Below are 20,059 nucleotides of genomic sequence, written 5' to 3'. Positions count from 1 at the left end.
AGCAGTACCAGAAACAGCTTCAGTCTTCCTTCTATTATCAATCATCCCTCTACAGCACAGATATCAAACACAAGGCCCACGGGCTGAATACGGCTCACCAGGCCCTGACATGTGACCCTCCAACCCAGTTTTACAGCCGGAATGTGGAACTCCATTCTAGTTCTCACCCTCCGCTCCTTACTGTCACTTGTAAACACAGAAGCCTTCTATGTTTACAAGAGACATCTTTGCTCTCAGTGGTTCCTGGAAATAACAGATCCCTGTACACACTCACAGTGGGGCCCAGCGGGGACAGATCTCCAGAATCTGAGAGAGAAAACGATCTCCCTGCAGGGTGAGGCAGAGCCACCTACACAGGGAGGTACTAGAGTCAGGCCAGGTAGGAGAGAGAGATGTGAGGAAGCTTTGGAGAGGGGGTGAGGTTGCACACTGTGCATAGTGTTCCCCTGAACCCTGCGCTCTGTACATAGTGCACTCCTGAATTCTACACTCTGTACATAGTGTAATCCTGAATTCTACACTCTGTACATAGTGTAATCCTGAACTCTGCATTCTCTATGTAACACATTCTTTACCCCTGAAATCTGTACATATCACACCCCAGATACAACTGGACCTCTAAAGGCAACCATACTGCTGATGTGGCCCACAATAAAATTGAGTTTGATATCCCTGCTCTACAGTATATGTAGGTGATTGTTTTCTTTCAAACTTTTCTCTTCCAGCATGACTGTCCCCCTGAAAACCAATCAATCCAGCTCCATAAAGACATGAATTGATACGTTTGGTGTGGAGGAACTCAAATGTCATGAACACTGTCCTGACCTCAGCCTGATTGTGAGTCAGGTCTTCTTATCCAACATCAGTACCTGACCACACTATGGTTCTCTTGGTTGAATGGCCAAAAATCCCCACAGATGCATTCCGAAATCCTGTGAACAATCTTCCCAGAGAAGTGGAGACAGTTATAGGCACAGAGGTGGGGGGGGGGGGGGACTCCATATTAATGACCACCATTTTGAAATGGGATGTCCAATCAGCCCATATAGGTGTGAAGGTCAGGTGACTACACATATTTGGCCATTAACCCCTTCAACTGCAAAAGATTCACCCCCCTTCCTGACCAGACCATTTTTTGCAATACTGCACTGTGTGCTTTAGGTGACATTTGCGCGGTCGTGCGACACTGTACCCAAATAACATTATTTTCCCTTCCCCCCCACAATTAAAGCTTTCTTTTGGTGATATTCGATCATCTCTCTAGTTTTTTTGCGCAAAAAAAAATCATAATTTTTAAAAATATATATATTTTTACATTCTTCTATAAAACACATCCAATAAAAAATAAATTATAAAATCAAATTTCTTCATCAATTTAGGCCAACATGTATTCTGTTTTTGGTAAAAAATCCCAATAACCATATATTGATTGGTTTGCACAATCTTTATAGCGTCTACAAACTATGGGATAGATTTATGCAATCTTTTTTTTCTTTTCACTAGTAATGGTGGCAATCAGCGATTATTAGCGGGACTGTGACATTGCGGCAGAAAAAATCTGACATTAATTGACACTTTTTGGAGACCAGTGACACCAGTACAGTGATCAGGGCTAAAAAAATGCACTGTCACTGTACTAATAACACTGGCAGGGAAGGAGTTAACATCAGGGGCGATCAAAGGGTTAAATGTGTTCCCTGGGAGTGTTTTTTTACTGTGTGGGGGATGGTTTGACTGTACAAAGACAGAGATCTGTGTCTCTCACAAATTCTATGTCTTACTAGCAGAACAACAGTCTCCCCTGTTTACATAGGCAGACTGCTGTTCTGCCTCTCTTGGAATTAATGCCGGACCCGCTGATTGGCTCCCGCTGTGCCCAATCACAAGGAGAGCAGGTCTCTGGCGGCGTGTGTGCATCCAAGACCTGAAGAGAAAAATCTTGTACAGTTTTGTGGTTTTGCATTTAAGGGCCGCCCTGCCGCAGTATATGTATGAGGGGCGGTCCTTAGGCAGTTACACATATCTGCTGAATGTAATTTCCTGATGAATTTGCATTTCTGAATATTATTTCTGTGAACATTTCTACTTATATCTCATTGTGCTGCTGGATTCCTTCCTTGTCTCTTTCACAAAGTTAGATTCATACTTTTTCAGTGTTGATCAGTATGTCGGGTGGCCCATACCCACTTAATTCTAGTGAATGGGCTCAGGATGTTCAGATAAGCTCCTAGTCACCTCTGTAGGTGCAGACACTGTGGAGTAATTAATCATCAATGTTTCCAGTAGAAGTAGTTTTATTCTGACTCACCTTCCATGCTTGACAGCCTGCCAGACTTCTAATCTCTAATGTAAACACAGATCAGGTACACAGGAGGAGTAGAGAGCAGAGTGCTGAGCCCTGATTAATGGCTACATTGCTTCTATTAGGAAATTAAAGATGAATTGCTCCATGATGTTAGATTATACCCCAAAGCATCCCCCCCATATTGAGGGCATGTAGTCTGGTATGGTTCAGGAGGTGTGGCACTTGCTCTTTCTTGACCTGCTGGGCTGCATGCTCGGATAAGGGCCTGGTATGTTTTTTGGGGACCCCAAGCCATTTATTTTAAAACGTTTTTTTTTTTCCGGCATTTTGTTGTTTACATTTCAGCTGTCAGTGGGGAAGCCCGTGGAATTTATTACAAAATGAATACGTGAAATTACATTTTGTGAATTTCAACTAAATGTGTTACTATTTGTCACAATTTTATTCAGAGATTCAGATACAACCGCATCTCTGAATAACCAAAAATCTCACATGTGTAATGAGCACGGCTTGGTTTCCTCCAGACATAACATTTAGAATTGAGGCCAAACATTTCCATTTGGGTTTCATCAGATGAGAGAATCTCGGTCCTCACAGTCTGAGATTTCTTCAGGGGATTGCTTTGTGATCTCCAAGAGAACCTTTATGTGTTTTGCACTGAGGAGAGTCTTCCATGTAGACACTAGACATGTGCAATTCATTTATTTACACATCAAAATTCAGACAACATTTTCATTAATTGGAGATTCGGATGTCTCTGAATTTCCAAATCACAATTATATCAAATGTCAGCTAATAAATTATAACAAAACAAATTTGAATTTGAAATAGAAACATATTACAATAACACTGGACTACAAAGAGTAGAAAGGAAATGAAATGAAAGTAGCAAAATGTTACCAGAATTGTGTCACTAATAAAGGAAAACGAAGTCCTGAGTATTCATTGGCTCCAGTTTCCAAGATACAACTTCAGGTCAAAATTGCATCAAAATAATTCAAAATTATGAGGGGGATGTGCGATTATACACCATGGGGTAAAAGACGCAGGGCCAGATTCACAGAACACTTATGCCGGCGTATCTCGAGATGCGCGGCGTAAGTGTAAATATGCCCTGTCGTATCTATGTGCCGTATCCCCAAAACCAGATACGCCTGAAAACCAGCTTTCTCCGACTGACGTAAAAAGATTACACCGGCGCATCGTGGGCGCAAAAATACGCTAGATGCACTATTGTTTTGCTAGTCAAATATGCAAATGAGGGAGATACGGCGATCCACAAAAGTACATTTGTGTGGCGCAGGCTACGCCCTGTGCGCATCAGCTGTACGTCTAAAGTTACCCCTTATAAAAGCAGGTTTAACTTTGCACCAGACACGTGCAGGTCAGCTGAAGCAACACCGTTAGGGACGAGTTAAGCACACACACTTGCAGGACAACAATCTGTATGCCAACATGCCAGGGGCATCCATGGTCATAGCTATACTAGTGGCTTTAGATGCGCGCAGAAGGAGGAGGGAACGGGGGAAGAGGAGGAGGGCACGGGAGAGGATATACCGACCGCGCATAGACGTCTTTGGCATGGCTGATTCTGAGGTGGTTCGCATCTTCAGATTCAACCCTGATGCCATCATGGAATTAACCACAACCCTGAAAGATGACATCACCAGCCCAACACACCGCTCACATGCAGTGCAGCCACTGGTCAAGGTACTGGCAACACTACATTTCCTCGCCAGTGGATCTTTTCAGCATACAAGTGGAGTTGTGGCTGGGATGTCACAATCCTCCATGAGCAAATGTGTGCACCAGGTTGTCCCCGCAATCCTGAGACGCATGGCCAACCAAATCATCAAACCCACCCAGGAGGACCTGCGGATGAAGGCAATGGGTGATTTCTACAGAATTGCAGAATTCCCACGCACCATGGGGGCCATTGATTGCACACATGTGGCACTACAGCCCCCCGTGAGACAGAGCACATGTACTGCAATCGGAAGCATTGGCATTCCATTAACGTACAGATGATAGTCGATGCCCAATGCCTCATATGGCACGTCCGTGCCAAACACACAGGATCCAGCCACGACAGCTACATATATCGTCAGAGCAGCATCCCAAGAGAATTTGAACAGAACGTGTATGGGGACATCTGGCTGGTTGGTGAGTGACATGGGTGTCAGACATGACTGTCCGCCCCCATGATGCAGACATCACGATGGGCACATGCATGACTAACATCCTCCTGGCTTTTCCCTTCCAGGTGACTCTGCATATGCTCTTGGACCCCATCTCATGACTCCATTCCGGAACCCCCAAACCCCAGGAGAGGAAAGATACAATGAAGCACACGCACGTACCTGTGGAGTGGTGGAACGCACCTTTGGCCTCCTGAAGTCCCGTTTCCGATGCCTGGATAAGTCTGGGGGTACCCTGTTGTATTCCCCAAACTTTGTGTGCCAGATCATCGGTGCATGTTGCATGCTGCACAACTTCACTATGAGAAAGGGCCTGGAGATTGACCTACGTGATGACCTGACCCCTGAACCAGACAATCCCCCCTGACCGAGGGTACCCCGTCTTCTGAGGGAGCAGCAGTCAGGAGACGCCTTGCAGTAGGCATCTTTGCACGTTAAACACACACATTAATCATGGCACAATGAGAATGCATGCATGCACACCACTGTGGTCCCTAGCACACACATATCACATCCTCATCAAATTGGATTAGACCAAAGTACACTGCACGGTACTAGGGAGCAGCAACGCCACGCCAAGGCTCCAATTATGTCATTGTACATTCATACACCATTCACACGGACCTGGGGATCACTTCTCCCTGGTCCTGGGGATCCCTTCTCCACCACAAATGAGGGTGACACCCCTTTTCCGGCAGGAATGTCACCCCCACATTCATACATCATTCACAAACATAAAACAAATCATAATCAAAGTAAAAATAAATAAAAATAAAACACTGAAAACAAAAATACACAAAAAATTAACGTTGTTGGCGTGACCCACGCCTGGGCCAGCCATTGCCATGGCCACGGCCCCTCAGGGGAGACTCATGGGGGGGGAATCAGGGGAAGGAGGAGCCTCCCCTGGTCTCTGCCCACCTGCCGGCCTGCCCTCCAAGGCCACAGCAATTCTGTTGAGGCCCACATTGAGGGCTGCCGTATTGGCCTGGACTGCCTGGGTCAGGGCACACACCTCCTGACCCAAGCCTGCTGTGGTGGTCTGCATTTCATTAAAGCAGTTTATGGGAGCCAGGGAGTTATAGCTCATGTCCTGAATTGAGTCCTTTATGGAGGCCAGGCTCTCCTCCATCCGGGCCAACGTCTGGGTGACCTGACCCAGATGGCGCCTATCCTCATGGCCTCCTCGGAGTCAAAGCCAGGCAGGCCCACCACTTGCTGCCTGTGGAAGCACTGGGCCACTGCACGCTCCTCAGCAGTCAGTCTAATATTGCAATTTGGTCCCCCTCCAGTGCCCCTGGCATGTGCTGTTAGCTTGGCCATCTTCCCACGGACCACGTGCCTCAGATCGTTGATCTTTTTTTATCCCACTGAGGCTCCTCGTCTCCCCCCCCCCCCAACGCATTGATATCATCTACAATGTCCTGCAGGATCTGCTTCCTCCTGGCCGAGGTGGTGTCCCGGCTCTCAGGGCCATGCAAATACCGGCCATGTAGGGTGATGGCCCTGGTAAGAATCTCCTTCTCCCGCAGAGAGAAGATCAACTTCCTCTTCCTTGTTGCCATCTCTGCAACAAACAGACAGAAAAAACAGACAGCACAAACAGACAGCAAAAACAGACAGCAAAAACAGACAGAAAAAACAGACAGCAAAAACAGACACCAAAAACAAACAGCAAATACAATCTCCAATAACACTCTCCAATAAGACTTTCCAATAACACTCCGACACAAACCAACAAACACCAACGGACAACAGAACAAAAGCACCTTGCTTCAGGAAGGGAAACACATGGATGTACTTTTGCAATGGAAGGGCGTATGTCTGGGCCTATTTATGCCCTGGGCCTATCTCACTGATTGCGCCGGACCGAGTTATGAGCATGCGCAGTGAGGCGCAGAACATAGTCAGCGTCATGCGCGCATGCGCAGTCCGGCCGGCCCTTCATTTGCATGGGGTCATGGCTCATTTCAATGGAGCAAGCCCACTTTCAATTACCCCGCCTTACACCTCGTAATTTACGTTACGCTGGCGCATATTTGGACGCAAATACTCAGTGGATACCGTATTGCGTCTCTAAGTTGAGCCGGCGTAACAGAAATGAGATGCACTACGCCAGTCTATATATGCGCCGCTCTACATGAATCTGGCCCGCAGTGCAGAGGGAATGTTTGGATATTCTTTTTTAGATCCCTTTTACAATTGGGGGGACCATGAAAAAATATCAGTCACTACTGAATGAATGAATGACTTGTATAGCGCTACACATGCAAACTGAATCGCTTCTAGGCGCTTTTTGCAGCCAGTGTCTTCCTGGCTGGTGCGGTCATTTTACCCCGTAGGTTCTTGACACGCTTGGGACACACAGTCGTACACACATATATACTGGGCCAATTTGGCCTGGATCCAATTAACCTTCCAGCATGTCTTTGGAGTGTGGGAGGAAACCGGAGTACCCGGAGGAAACCCTCGCAGACACAGGGAGAACATGCAAACTTCAAGCAGATGGTGTCATGGTTGGGATTCGAACCAGCGACCCTTTTGCTGCTAGGTGAAAGTGATAACCACTACACCACTCTGCTGCCCTACCACTACTATGATTGGTGGGTTCCTCCACACCATTAGGACCGGGAAAGACATGGAATTGTTTTCTTTTTTTCTTTTAGCCAATGACTCAGATAAGTTGCACATGTAATGCAACAACAATGAGGGGCCCGACTCTTGTCCTGATCCCCTATTTTGCATCCAAAATATAAGTGTTATGTCTTTTATCACTGCTGTCACTTTTGGGGTGCAAATGTAACATTATCACAAATGTATCAGAAGTTATCTGTGTTGTTTACACAGTTTGGAGGCGTCTTGTCTAGACATTCTGCACTCCCGAAAAAAAAAAAAATATTTTCATTTTATAAATTTTTATTTCTGGGTCAATCGTTATGATCGCAATTTTTAAATTTGAAAATTCATACATTAAAAAATGTGATAATCTGAAAATAAGAAAGGAAATCCAAAAATTTGAAAGAATAACTATCTAACTAACTAATAATATCTAAGGGCCAGATCCAAATTTCCCAAGTTAGTGCCCAATCCACAAAGCACTTACCTGGAAATTTGCAGCGGTGTAACTTAAATCCATCCAGCGCAAGGCGTGCCCAATCTAATGGGGCGAGTCCCATTTCAATTAGGCGCGCTCCCGCGCCGGACGTACTGCGCATGCTCCGACGTGCATTGCGCTAACTGACATCGCACCGACGTCATTTGCTTAGATGTTAACGTAAATGGCGTCCAGCGCCATTCACGGACGTCTTACGCAAACAACATTGAGGTTTAAATTTCGACGCGGGAACGACAGCCATACTTACCATGGCTTAGTCAAATAGGACTCAGCCCTAGTTTTACGCAACGTAACTCAACGGAAACGACGTAGATTTAGATCGACGGGCCGTTCGGGACGTTCGGGGATCGCCGTAAGTCTTCATTTGCATATTCTACGCCGGCCACAATGGCCTCGTCACCTAGCGGCCGGCCTAGAATTGCATCCTTAAGATCCGACAGTGTAATTCAATTACACCTATCGGATCTTAGGGCTAGCTATGCGTAACTGATTCTATGAATCAGCCGCATAGTTAGAAACAGGGATACGACTGCATATCAGTAGATACGCCGTCGTATCTCGTTTGAGGATCTGGCCCTTAATAACTAATAGGGCCAGATCCACAGACGAAGTACGCCGGCATATCTACTGATACGCCGGCGTACTTTTAAATTTCCCGCGTCGTATCGTTGTTTTGAATCCTCAAAACAAGATACGACGACTTCTGGGTTAGATCTGACAGGTGTACGTCTTCGTACGCCTTCGGATCCAAGATGCAATACTTAGGCGTCCGCTGGGTGGCGTTTTCCGTGTCGGCTATGCAAATTAGCGATTTACGACGAACCACGATCGTACGCGCGGCCGTCGCATTTTCTAACGTCGTCTGTAGTCGGCTTTTTCCGGCGTATATTTAAAGCTGGTATTTTTCGGCGTATACATAGAATTGCCATGTTAAGTATGGGCGTCGTTCCCGCGTCAAATTTTTTTTTCTTTTTTCTTTTGCGTAAGTCGTCCGTGAATTGGGTTGGACGTAACTCACGTCTAAGTTAAAAAAATGACATCATTGCGACGTCATTTAGCGCAATGCACGGTGGGAAATTTAGGAACGACGCATGCGCATTTCATTCGGCGCGGGGACGCGCTTCATTTAAATGGAACCCGCCCCCAACCCACCCAATTTGAAATAATAATAACCGCCAGAAATACACTACACCGCCGTAACTTACGGCGCAAACTCGCTGAGGATTCGAAAATGTGCCAGGTAATGTACGGCGGCGTAGCGTATCTCTGATACGCTGCGCCAATGTATTTCTTTCTGGATCTGGCCCATAATATCTAACTATTAAATTATAGGTATTGGAATTTCCTTTCAGATTTCTCTGTTAGTGAACGGGGCGAATCCGAATTTATCCGAAGTTATGAATTAACCAACCGAAATCTAAACAAATGGAACGCAACAAATAATTCATAAATAATAATTATATTATTATCATTGTTATTTATTATTATTAATTTGTCACGTTACTTTTGTTGTAGATGCGGCATTCATTGTTTCGGATAATTTGTAACTTTGGATACATTTTTATTTGTTACGTTCACTAACAGACAAATGTGAAAGGAAATTCCAATACCTATAATTTAATAGTTAGTAATATATAGAAAAAATTGCGCCAAATACAAGAAAATAACAATAGCTGCTAAACACCACAATCTTAATGTCAGAATTTGCATTTTGAATACAAAAGAATGGAATAGAATATAATAGAAAGCCATCTTTTGAAATGTAATCATCACATTTTGAATATAATAAAACAAAGTTAAATATATAGAATATAGCTGTCTTCAGAAATTAAAATTTTGAAAGAAATACAGCCATTTTTTAATTTTTTTAATTTGGGATAGAAAATAATAGAATAGAATAAAAAAAAGACTGTAGCAACCATTTGAAATTAAAATGTTGAAAATTGATTTTCAAATTTTGAATACAATAGAATAAAAACTATACAGTCATCTTCTAAAATCCATAATTTCAAACAGAATAGAATAGAATAGAAAAAAAGATAAAGCCAACTTCCAAAATTCAAATTTCAAAACTTAAATTTTTTATTTTGCATAAAAAAGATTAAAAAATAATAAAATAGAAATTTCTAATTTGAATAAAATTGACTAAAAAGAAAGCATATATCTGTCCTTCAAAATTAAAATTAAAAGTTAGAAATTTTAATTTTAAATTCAAAACGTAAGAGAATGGAATAGAATAGAAAGAATATAGACATCTTCCGAAATTCAGATTTCAAGCAGAATAGAATAAAACAGAAAACATATACAGCTGACTTCCAAAATGTAATTTTGAAATAAGAATTTTGAATTTTATTATACAGGGTAATAGAATAGAATAAAAGAGAACAAATAGAGCAGTTTTCCAAAATTATAATTTCACATGAATAGAATAGAAAAAACATATAGACAACTTTCGAAAATTTTATTTTGAAATTTAAATGTCAAGTTAGAATAGAATGGAATAAAATAGAAAGAATATAGCTGGCGTCTGAAATTAAAACGTTGACATTTTATTCTTTTTTTTTTTCTTATAACCACCTCAGCTTTTACCAAATCCTAGAGACCAGCTCATGGTTTGATGCTTCTTACGTCTCGATTTGTGGTTTGCATCATATGTGGTATATGAACTATGCTCCTTAAGTTTTTTTTTTTTTTTTTTTTAAGTATAGGCCAACACTAATACAAATGCGAGAATAGCTTATTACTATAGCTTGCCGTTATGGCTCTAAATTTTTAACACCCCCCCCCCCCCTCTTGGCTCCCAGGAATCTCCTAACTTTTCCCTCTCAAACCAAAACCGTCTCAGACGTTCATCGATCATTAATAGTATGTAACTCGCTCTAGGAAATGACCATATCCAGGTAAGCTATAATTTCCATGTTGCTGACATTTGGCTTGTTAATAGCGTATCCTAACTCTTTCTGCATAACTCCATGTTTTTTTGTAATCCCTCCATTTTTCCCATTTCTCCCTATGTCCTCCGATCGTCTCTAGATGACAAACCTTTAACTCTTCCAACCTGTACGTTTCCTCCACTTCGTCTATCCAGTTCCAAACGTGTGGACTTTCCGTCTCCTGCCACTTTTTGGGTATAAGTTTCTTAGCGGCATTTAGAAGATGAGGAAGTAAAGACTGCTTATATATTTTTTTTCCCTCTTGGCTGCAATGAAAGAGCACGACCCAGGGGTCTTTCTTTAAATCTTCTCCCGTAATTACTTTAATTTGACTCAGAATTATGTCCCAGTAAGTTTGTATTTTTGGGCATGACCACCAAAGGTGGGCCATCGTGCCTCTTTCTGAGCAGCCCCGCCAACACTCTGCAGTCTGATCCGCTTTATATTTGTTAGCTTTATCCGGGGTAATATACCACCCTGAGATACACTTATAATTTGTTTCGGCAGTTCGTACATCGATTGCGGATGAATGGGTAAGGTGCATAATCCTCTTGAAACTGTTTGTCCCTCTTGTGGTTCCTAACTCTCTTTCCCATTTACCTATAAAGGGTGCTTCACTCCGTGAACCTATCTTTACCAATAATCCATATAATTTAGTGATAGTGCCCTTTGTATTCTTAGATTTGCAAATCTTCTCGAGTGGGGTTAGCTCCGCCTCCGTCCGTAATGGGCGGGGGAGGTGCCGCACAAAGTGATGCAACTGGGAGTAATGCCACCAATCCAGATTCCAAAAATCCGTTTTGGATCTCAAATCTTCATAGGTCATTATCTCTCCCTCTTTAATAATATCCCCTAAGTGAACAGTGTCTGCCTTGATCCAATTCCCTCCAATTTTATTTTCCCCTGGTGCAAAATAAGGATTTTCTTTTAGGTTCATTAATGGGGAATTAAATTTCCCCTCTAATTGTGTCAGGGTCCTGTCCCACATTCTTAAAGTGTCCCGTGTTAAATCATGTGTATAGTGGTCTAGTACTCTGTATTGTGCGGGGATCCAAATAATATTATTCAAATATTTACTTGTTAGTGCTTTCTCAATTTGCACCCACCTTTTGTCCATCCTATCCCGTGCCCATTCTACCGCACGTGCTAAGACCGCCGCCTTGTAATAACTTTTGATATCCGGAACTGCCAGACCGCCGAGTGACTTTCCCTGTTTTAGGGTGGAGAGGGATATTCTATGCTTCTTATTTTTCCAGACATAGTTTAGTAACAAGGAATTAAGAATTCTCAAAAATTGTTGAGGGAGGGATATGGGGAGTAGTAAAAATTTATAAAGAATTTTTGGGACTACAACCATCTTCAGCATATTAATGCGTCCGATCCATGATATGGGTTTATTAACCGTTCTTTTTAATTCGCTCTTGATCTCATTTAGTAAGGGAACATAATTGATTTTATACATCTTCTGGGCTGTGTTGGCCAGTTTGACTCCTAAATACTTTAATTCTTTGGTCCAGGGGAACACACAGATCTCCTTGACCCGACCCGCCTCCCTTTTGTTTAAATTAATATTCAGAATTTCCGATTTAGTTTCGTTAATTTTAAAGTTTGAAATGGCACCGTATTGCTGCAACACTTTGGAGAGCTTTGGGATAGATTTGGCCGGGTTGGTTAGGAAAAACAAAATATCATCGGCAAAAGCCGATAGTTTGTGTTCCTCCCCTTCTACTCTGACTCCCTTAATGTCGGGGTCATTACGTATGGTAGACAGCAGAGGCTCTAAAGAAAGAATGAAAAGAAGGGGGGACAGGGGACATCCCTGCCTTGTCCCATTTTTCATCTCGAAGGGGTCCGATAGTGTTCCATTGATTTTTATTTTTGCTGTAGGGTGGTGGTAGAGTGTTTTAATCCAGCGGGACATCCTATTTCCTACTCCCATGGCATTAAGAGTCTCCATCATGAGCCCCCAGTCTACCCTGTCAAAAGCTTTTTCAGCATCAACTGACAGGAAAAGACCTGGGGGCTCGTTCTGCCTTATGGTCTGTAACAGGAGGATTGCCCTTATACTATTATCTTTGCCCTCTCTGTTGGGCACAAAGCCTACCTGGTCGGGGTGGATCAAGACGTGCATAACCCCTTTGAGTCTCCCCGCAAGAATTTTAGCAAAAAGCTTAGTATCTGTATTTAACAGGGAAATAGGTCTGTATGCCGAACAGAGAGAACTATCTTTCCCTTCCTTCAGAATTATTGCGACCACAGCCGCTGTGGCTTCCCTGCTAATTTCAAATTCAGACCCTAGCCCATTGAAATATTTACACATCCTTGGAATCAAAATGTTGCTAAATCTCTTATAATACAGGGAGGAAAACCCATCCGGCCCCGGGCTTTTACCGCCCGTGGTGGTATTTAAAGCTACTTTTATTTCTTCTTCAGTTATGGGGCGGTCCATATTTAAACTTTCCATCTCCCCTAAACTAGGAAGTCCTGCCCTGTCTAGGAAATCTCGGATCTTCCCCTCCCTTTCCCCTGCCTGCCACCCTGGATTTTTTAATGTATAGAGTTCCTCGTAATAATTTTTAAATGTATCCGCGATTTCTCTATTTGCATACACCATGTTCCCGTCTTTCCTTTTAATTTTTTCGATGTAGTTTCTAGCTTTCTTTTTTTGAGCCATTTTAGCTAGTAGCTTACTTGGTTTGTTGCCCCATAAGTATCTCTCTTTGGAGATACAGTTAAGTTTATTCCTCACTTCCTGTTCCATGATCTCCTTGAGTGCGTCTCTCTTTATAGTTAAATTCAGGTATGTTTCTTTTAATCCCTGCGCTTTATGTTCGCGTTCTAGGGTCTCTATCTCTTTAATCAGGGTGTTTGCTTTACTTTTCATCTCTTTTTTTTTTTTAACGCCCTCCGCTATTAGAATTCCTCTGATGTAGGCTTTGTGTGTCTCCCAAAGGGTTGCGCTAGTTATCCCTTCTGTGTCGTTGATGTGGAAAAATTGTTTTAATTCCTCCTCCACCCTACTTGCCCCTCCTTCATCGCGTATCAGACTATCATCCAGGCGCCACACCGGCCTCTGTCTCTTTTGTGTAGACAGTTTAATTTTCATAGAAATTGGTGCGTGGTCTGACACCGTCATAATTCCTATGTCCGTTTCCGTTATAGAGTCCAAAAGCCTGTGGTCCGCCAAGATGTAGTCGATTCTGGAGTATGTTCCGTGGGGGGGGGAGTAAAACGTGTAGTCATGTTCCTTGGGATGGAAAATCCGCCAGGCATCGACTAGTTGGTGGTCGTGAATCTTTTGTTTAATTCTTTGTAAAAGCCCATTTTTTGTCTCCCTCCCACGGAACGTACTATCTTCTTTCGGATCCAGGACGAAATTTAAGTCACCCATCAGGATTGTATATCCCTCGGCGAAATCTTTTAACTTTCCCAGGATTTTCCCCAAATATTGGGTTTGATGGACATTTGGGGCGTAAATATTTGCTAAGGTATAGACAATGTTGTCAATCCTTACCCTAAGGAATATAAATCTCCCTTCTGGGTCTGTCATCCTTGCCTCTAGGGTGAATCCAAACCCCCTTGTGAACCCAATTGCCACGCCCCTAGCGCGTTTCGAGATAGAGTCCCCATAATACCAAGTAGGATATGCTGGGGAAAAAAGCTTGATGTTCGCATCTATGGTTAAGTGGGATTCCTGAATAAACACGACATCCGCTCTAAGTTGTTCAATCTCAGCTAGGACCTTGAGTCTTTTAACAGCTGAATTCAAACCCTTCACATTGTAAGATAAAAATTTTACTTCAGTCATTGTTCTATAACTAGATCATTTCATAATGAACTGTCCATGAGATTCCTTGGGAGCCAAGTTCCCTTTTCCCTTCCCCTTCCACCCCCCCCCACCCTCTTCTCCCCCTCTCCCTCCCCCCCTGCCCAGGCCAAATCATCGCCTCTGAACCGTAGGGATCCTTGGTACCCCCTACCCGTCGGTTCTTATGGCTGAGGTGGAGCTCCTCCACGCCCCTCCCACCCTTTTTTCCCCCAGAAGTTCCGGGTCTTGATCTTAAATGGGTGGGGTAACAGATCTGCCCTCCCCCCTCCTCCCTCCAATCCTCCCCCCCTCCCTCGCCCCATCCCCCCGATACCGGATCATCTCCCCCGGGTCCTATCCCCCGGGACCCCCCTAGGGGTCATGCACCTTTCCGTTGACTATTCCACCCATCCGGGTAAGTCCACCTCAGGCATATCGAATTTACGGCAAAACCCCGCCAGGTCCTCGGGAAATATTAATTTTGCTGACACCCCTTCCTTGTGGCCTATCAAACAGGCCGGGAATCCCCACTGGTAATTTATATTAAATAAACGCATCTGTTCCAATAAGGGTTTTTGGTGTCTTCTTCTGGCCAGGGTTTCCCAGGCCAGATCCGTGAAGATCTGGATCTCTGTCCCAGCATAGGATAGCGGCGGCTTTTTTCTCAGCTTTCGCCAGATCACCTCTTTATGTTCGAAGTGTCTGAACCTTGCAATAATATCCCTGTGCCAATTGCCGCCTCCCTCTCTGATCTTCCAAATGCGCATTTTGAGGATGACGTGGTGCACGTGAAGCACGCACGTCGGAGGGAGGAGCTGCAAGCGCTACGGATCTGACCCAGGAAAGGCTGCGAGGGATGGAGGGACCTAGACCCGGAGGTGTTCCAGCGATGAGGTGTTATCTCTTCTCAATATCTTCACTAAGATTTTAAACATTGATGGTCTACAATCACAGCTCTGTTTGATACGGACTTTAATATGGACACTTAGTGGATAAATATCAGACACCTTGGAGTCACCGTACCTACCTCTGGAAAAAAAAAAAAAAAAAGGGGAAAAAATACATAGGCAAAGTAAGGAGGGGGGTTCTGTATTGGAAATAGCAGGTAAACATCAGAGGCATACACTAAATACACTAAATATGCACTACTCTATTGATTAAGTTTGGCTGTCTACCCAAAACAACAGAATAAGGAAAAGTAAATTTGCCATACTCAAGAAATACAAGTATGTATGGCCTATAGGTTTTTATACCACACGCACTTTAAGAACCACCACTGAGGTACAGCTGGCAAGTACCAGTCACCTAAGAGTCACTTTACTTGCCTCCGCAGAGCTTAGTGGAATTGCCGGGGGACCTGATCGGAATAATTGAGACAACGTCAGAGAATTTTTTACCCCCCCACCGGGCCTGGCCCGCAGGGTTGGATGGACGTGTTATAAAGCCTTTGGGGTATTTAGAATCCCAGTAGCAGAGGTAAACAACAGGGCGCAACAGCCCAATTGGTTTCGAGGTCGCTGGCTATCACAGAGGGGGAAGGGGCGTATAAGAGAGGAAAGAAGAGGAAAGAAAAAAAAGGAAATAAGCGGCATATAAGGGGGAGGTGGAGATACAGCCCCCCTACTCGGCCCGGAGTGGCTGGGAGATTGCTGGTCCCCCATTGCGGACACCCCCCTAAGAAGGCGGGTTTAAACGGGTTTAAACGGGGGTTGGTTTCATCTTAGAGGTAAAGCGTACGCAACCCTTCTCCTACGAGCTTACCCTAACGCATGGGGTTATTTATAGAAATATCCAACTTTCAAGGTGGACCGGAAAATACCCGGTGCAAAACATCCTTTCTTTTCTTCCTTTTTTTTTTTTTTTTTCTTCTTTTTCAAACTGGGGAAACGCATCAGACAGACCAAAAAATATAATATGAACAGGTCAACTAGGGGGGCGGCCCCGAAAATCCCTAAAGAGACTTCCTCTACAAGCACGATTAGACACTATATGACCCCAGACGGGAGTACCAAGAGCCCAGGTCAGATAAAAAAAGTGGAAAAAACGGGGACAATGAAAAAGGGAGCGGGGGGGGTGGCCACCCCAATTGCTGACATTTCAATTGAATCCGAACCCGCAGCCAGTCAAATACACGACATTAGCCGGGAGTCCCACGTTCCCACCATGGGAGAAATGGAGGCCATGTTAAAGAGGTTGGAGAATGTAATAAGAGAGGAAATCGGCACATTAAGAACGGACCTACACCACGTGTTAGAACGAGTAGAGGAAGCTGAGAAAATGATTGAAAAGCAGGACCTTGATCTCATTGAAATAAAAAACCAAAATCGGTTGTTGAAACAAAACCAGAGGTGGTTGCAATATCGATTAGAAGATCAAGAGAACCGTAACAGAAGGCAAAACTTAAGAATACGTTCTATTAAGGAGGAGAAGGGTGAAGATTTGAGAAAAATTCTCAATGACCTGTTCCTCCCCCTCCTCGAAAAAGCTTCGGAAGGACCCCTCAAATTTGAACGGGTCCATAGGGTGGGACATTTTATTCTTGAATAGAATAGAATACAATAGAAAGGCTCTAACATCTCTTAAAGTTTAAAATTCAAAATTAAAATAAAATAGAATGATTATTACCATCTTTCAAACATCATTTTATTTCTATTTTATTTTATTCTATTTCATTTGATTTGAAATTTGACTTTTGGTTTGATTATTCTATTTTATTCTAAGTTCAAATTTTAAACTTTGAATTTCTATTGTATTCTGTTCTATTCAAAATTAAAATTTCAACATTTGAATTTCCGACGACAGCTAAATTATTTTATTTTTTATTACATTCTATTCTAGAGTTGAAATTTAAATTTCAAAATTCAATTTTCGAAAGTTGTCTATATGTTTTTTCTATTCTATTCTATATGAAATTAGATTTTTGGAAACATCTATATGTTTTCTATTTTATACTATTCTATTATATTACTATTCTATATTCTAATTTCAATATTACATTTTGGAAGTCAGCTATATATGATTTCTATTTTATTAAATTCCACTTGACTTCTGAATTTCAAAAGATGTCTATATTCTTCATATTCTATTCTATTATGTTTTGAATTTAAAATTTAAATTAATTATTTTTATTTAAATTTTACAGGATGGATATATGCTTTTTTTTTATTAAAGATTCAAATTTGGATGACAGTTATGTTGTTTTTATTTTATTCCTGTTTACTCTATTTTATGCAAAATTTGAAATTAGAATTTTGAAATTAGAATTTTGGAAGTTGGCTTTTTCTATTCTATTCTATTCTGTGTTGTTTGAAATGATGGATTTTAGAAGATTACTGTATAGTTTTTATCCTATTGTATTCAAAATTTTAAACTCATATTTCAACATTTAAATTTCAGAAGGTTGCTATAGTCTTTATATTTTATTCTATTCTATGCTATTGTTTTCTATTCCAAATTTGAACTTTGAAAGATGGCTGTATTTTGAATCAAAATTCAAATTTAAAAATGTTATTTTGTGAAGACAGCTTTATTCTTTCTATTTAACTTTGTTTTATTATATTCAAATTTTGAAGATTACATTTCAAAAGATGGCTTTCTATTATATTCTATTACATTCTTTTGTATTCAAAATTCTAATTCTGAAATTTAAAATTTCAATGTTAAAAGACAGATATATATTTCCTTTTTTATTCTATTTGAAATACACATTTTGGAAACCAGCTACATTATTTCTTTTTTTTATTTTCTATTCAAAATTTTAACTTCACAATTCAAATTTTGAAAGTTAGTTATGTATTTTTCTATTTTATTTTATTCTATTTAAAATTTTAATTTTAGGGGGGCGTGGCTGGACGTGCATGGAGAGAGACGTGCTTTGGAGAGGCTCCGACAGGCCCGACTTCATCCACCACCATCCTGTGCGGGCAATCGCTGGAAGACCTTCCTAAACCTAACAACCCGAATCCTAGGCCCCCCCTGAGTGGATCCCTGCCCGGGGCGGCTCTCTAGGACGCAGGATCGCTGTGCTAAACAGGGTACGGCCGACGCCATCCACTGCTGACCCGCCGCCATCTTGAGGCCTGTGGTGCCTGGAGCTCTCCGGGCTCCGGTGCTGCGATCGCGGCGCTGGGAAGAGCGGCGACCACCTCAGGACCCGCCCGCAGCTGTGCCCCAAGAGGAGGCATACTCTAGGACACTTTGCTGGAGCAGCGATCGGGACCCTCCGGACGTCCGGAAATTTAGCCCGCGGCTTGGGCCTACTCACGGCGGCCATCTTCCGACTCCGGACCATTAAGGGGGAGCTGTTTCTGCCCTCAATCCCGGACCCCTCGACAGGCAGTCCCCCTCTACCACATCGGAGACACCCAGCCTGCCATCCGGAACCCGCAGTTTGGCTTCCTCCGGCCCCCTGAAGGTGTCTACAGGCTTGGGTGAGTCCTGGCGGCCATCTTGGCACTCCCCAGAGGCTTCTCCCCTCTCTCCCTCTGACCAGCACTTCCATTCCTCCCCGGGGACATTCTGTCATGTAGACTTAATACCCCGAAAGGGGGGGAAAACCGGAATGGCCGCATTTGAGTAAAGCTCCGGCAATAACGGGGTTACAGCATCCACTTACAGCCTGACCAGCGGCGATCAAAACTCACCTTCCTGACGTTGCTGCCCCACTGTCCATCCAGTGATGACGAACAAACGCAAGGGTCCCCAGCGACCCCAGAAACTAACAGAATACTTTGCGTGGGAGCAAAGGCAGGACGGTGCCGATTCTCCCGGACCATCTGCTGCCAGCACTCCACAGACGATTCAACCTAAAAGCAAGACAGCAAAACGTAACTCCCCATCGGCTAGAAAGCAGTCCCCTGTCCCTTCCTCCGCATCAGGGAGCCCAGAGAAGACACGGCCTAAGCTAGATGGCACGGTCGCTACATCAGAGGTTAGTGCAGGTTTGGACTCTGGGGACGACACCAGGGAACTCCCTGATTCCATTGACCGATTTCCCACCACGAATCAGCCTGTGCTTGACACCACACTGAAGGACATGTTGGTGTCCCTTAGGACCTCGCTACATGGTGATATGATGTCCTGTATACGCGGGCTTGGTAAGGAACTGCATAATGTGTCTGCCAGGGTGGATCACGTGGAAACAAAAATGGGGGAGTACGCTAACACTATCAATAGCTTAGTAGATGCCCACGATGCCAGGGATGAGGAGATGGAAGCAGTGAGGGCCAAGATCGCAGACATTGAGGACCGCGCAAGGAGGAACAACCTTAAAATACGGGGGATCCCCGAAACAGTTCAACAACCAGACTTGCTGGATCATGTCACTGACATAATAACCTCCATTCTGCCCGGCGTATCGGCATTAGATGTCACAATGGACAGGATCCATAGGCTGCCTAAACCTACCCATCTACCTGACAATGTGCCCCGAGATGTCATCCTTCGCCTCCACTTCTACCATATTAAGGAGCGCTTGATGAGAGCAGCCCGCAACAAGGATCTTGTTCCTGAACAACATAGAGATCTGCAGTTTTTTGCGGACTTGTCACAGTACACACTGCAGAAGAGGCGCAACTTGAATACCATCTCAAAAGCCCTCCGCAACCACAACATTGCCTACAAGTGGGGCTTCCCTACTAAACTTATCATTACCAATAAGGGAAGGGACTTCGTCGTTGACTCTCTTTCCAAAGGTTTGGA

This window comes from Rana temporaria, chromosome 1 (assembly GCF_905171775.1).
Source record: "Rana temporaria chromosome 1, aRanTem1.1, whole genome shotgun sequence".
NCBI lineage: Eukaryota > Metazoa > Chordata > Amphibia > Anura > Ranidae > Rana > Rana temporaria.
The sequence above is the reverse complement of the archived record's forward strand: the minus strand, read 5'-3'. Positions refer to the sequence as shown.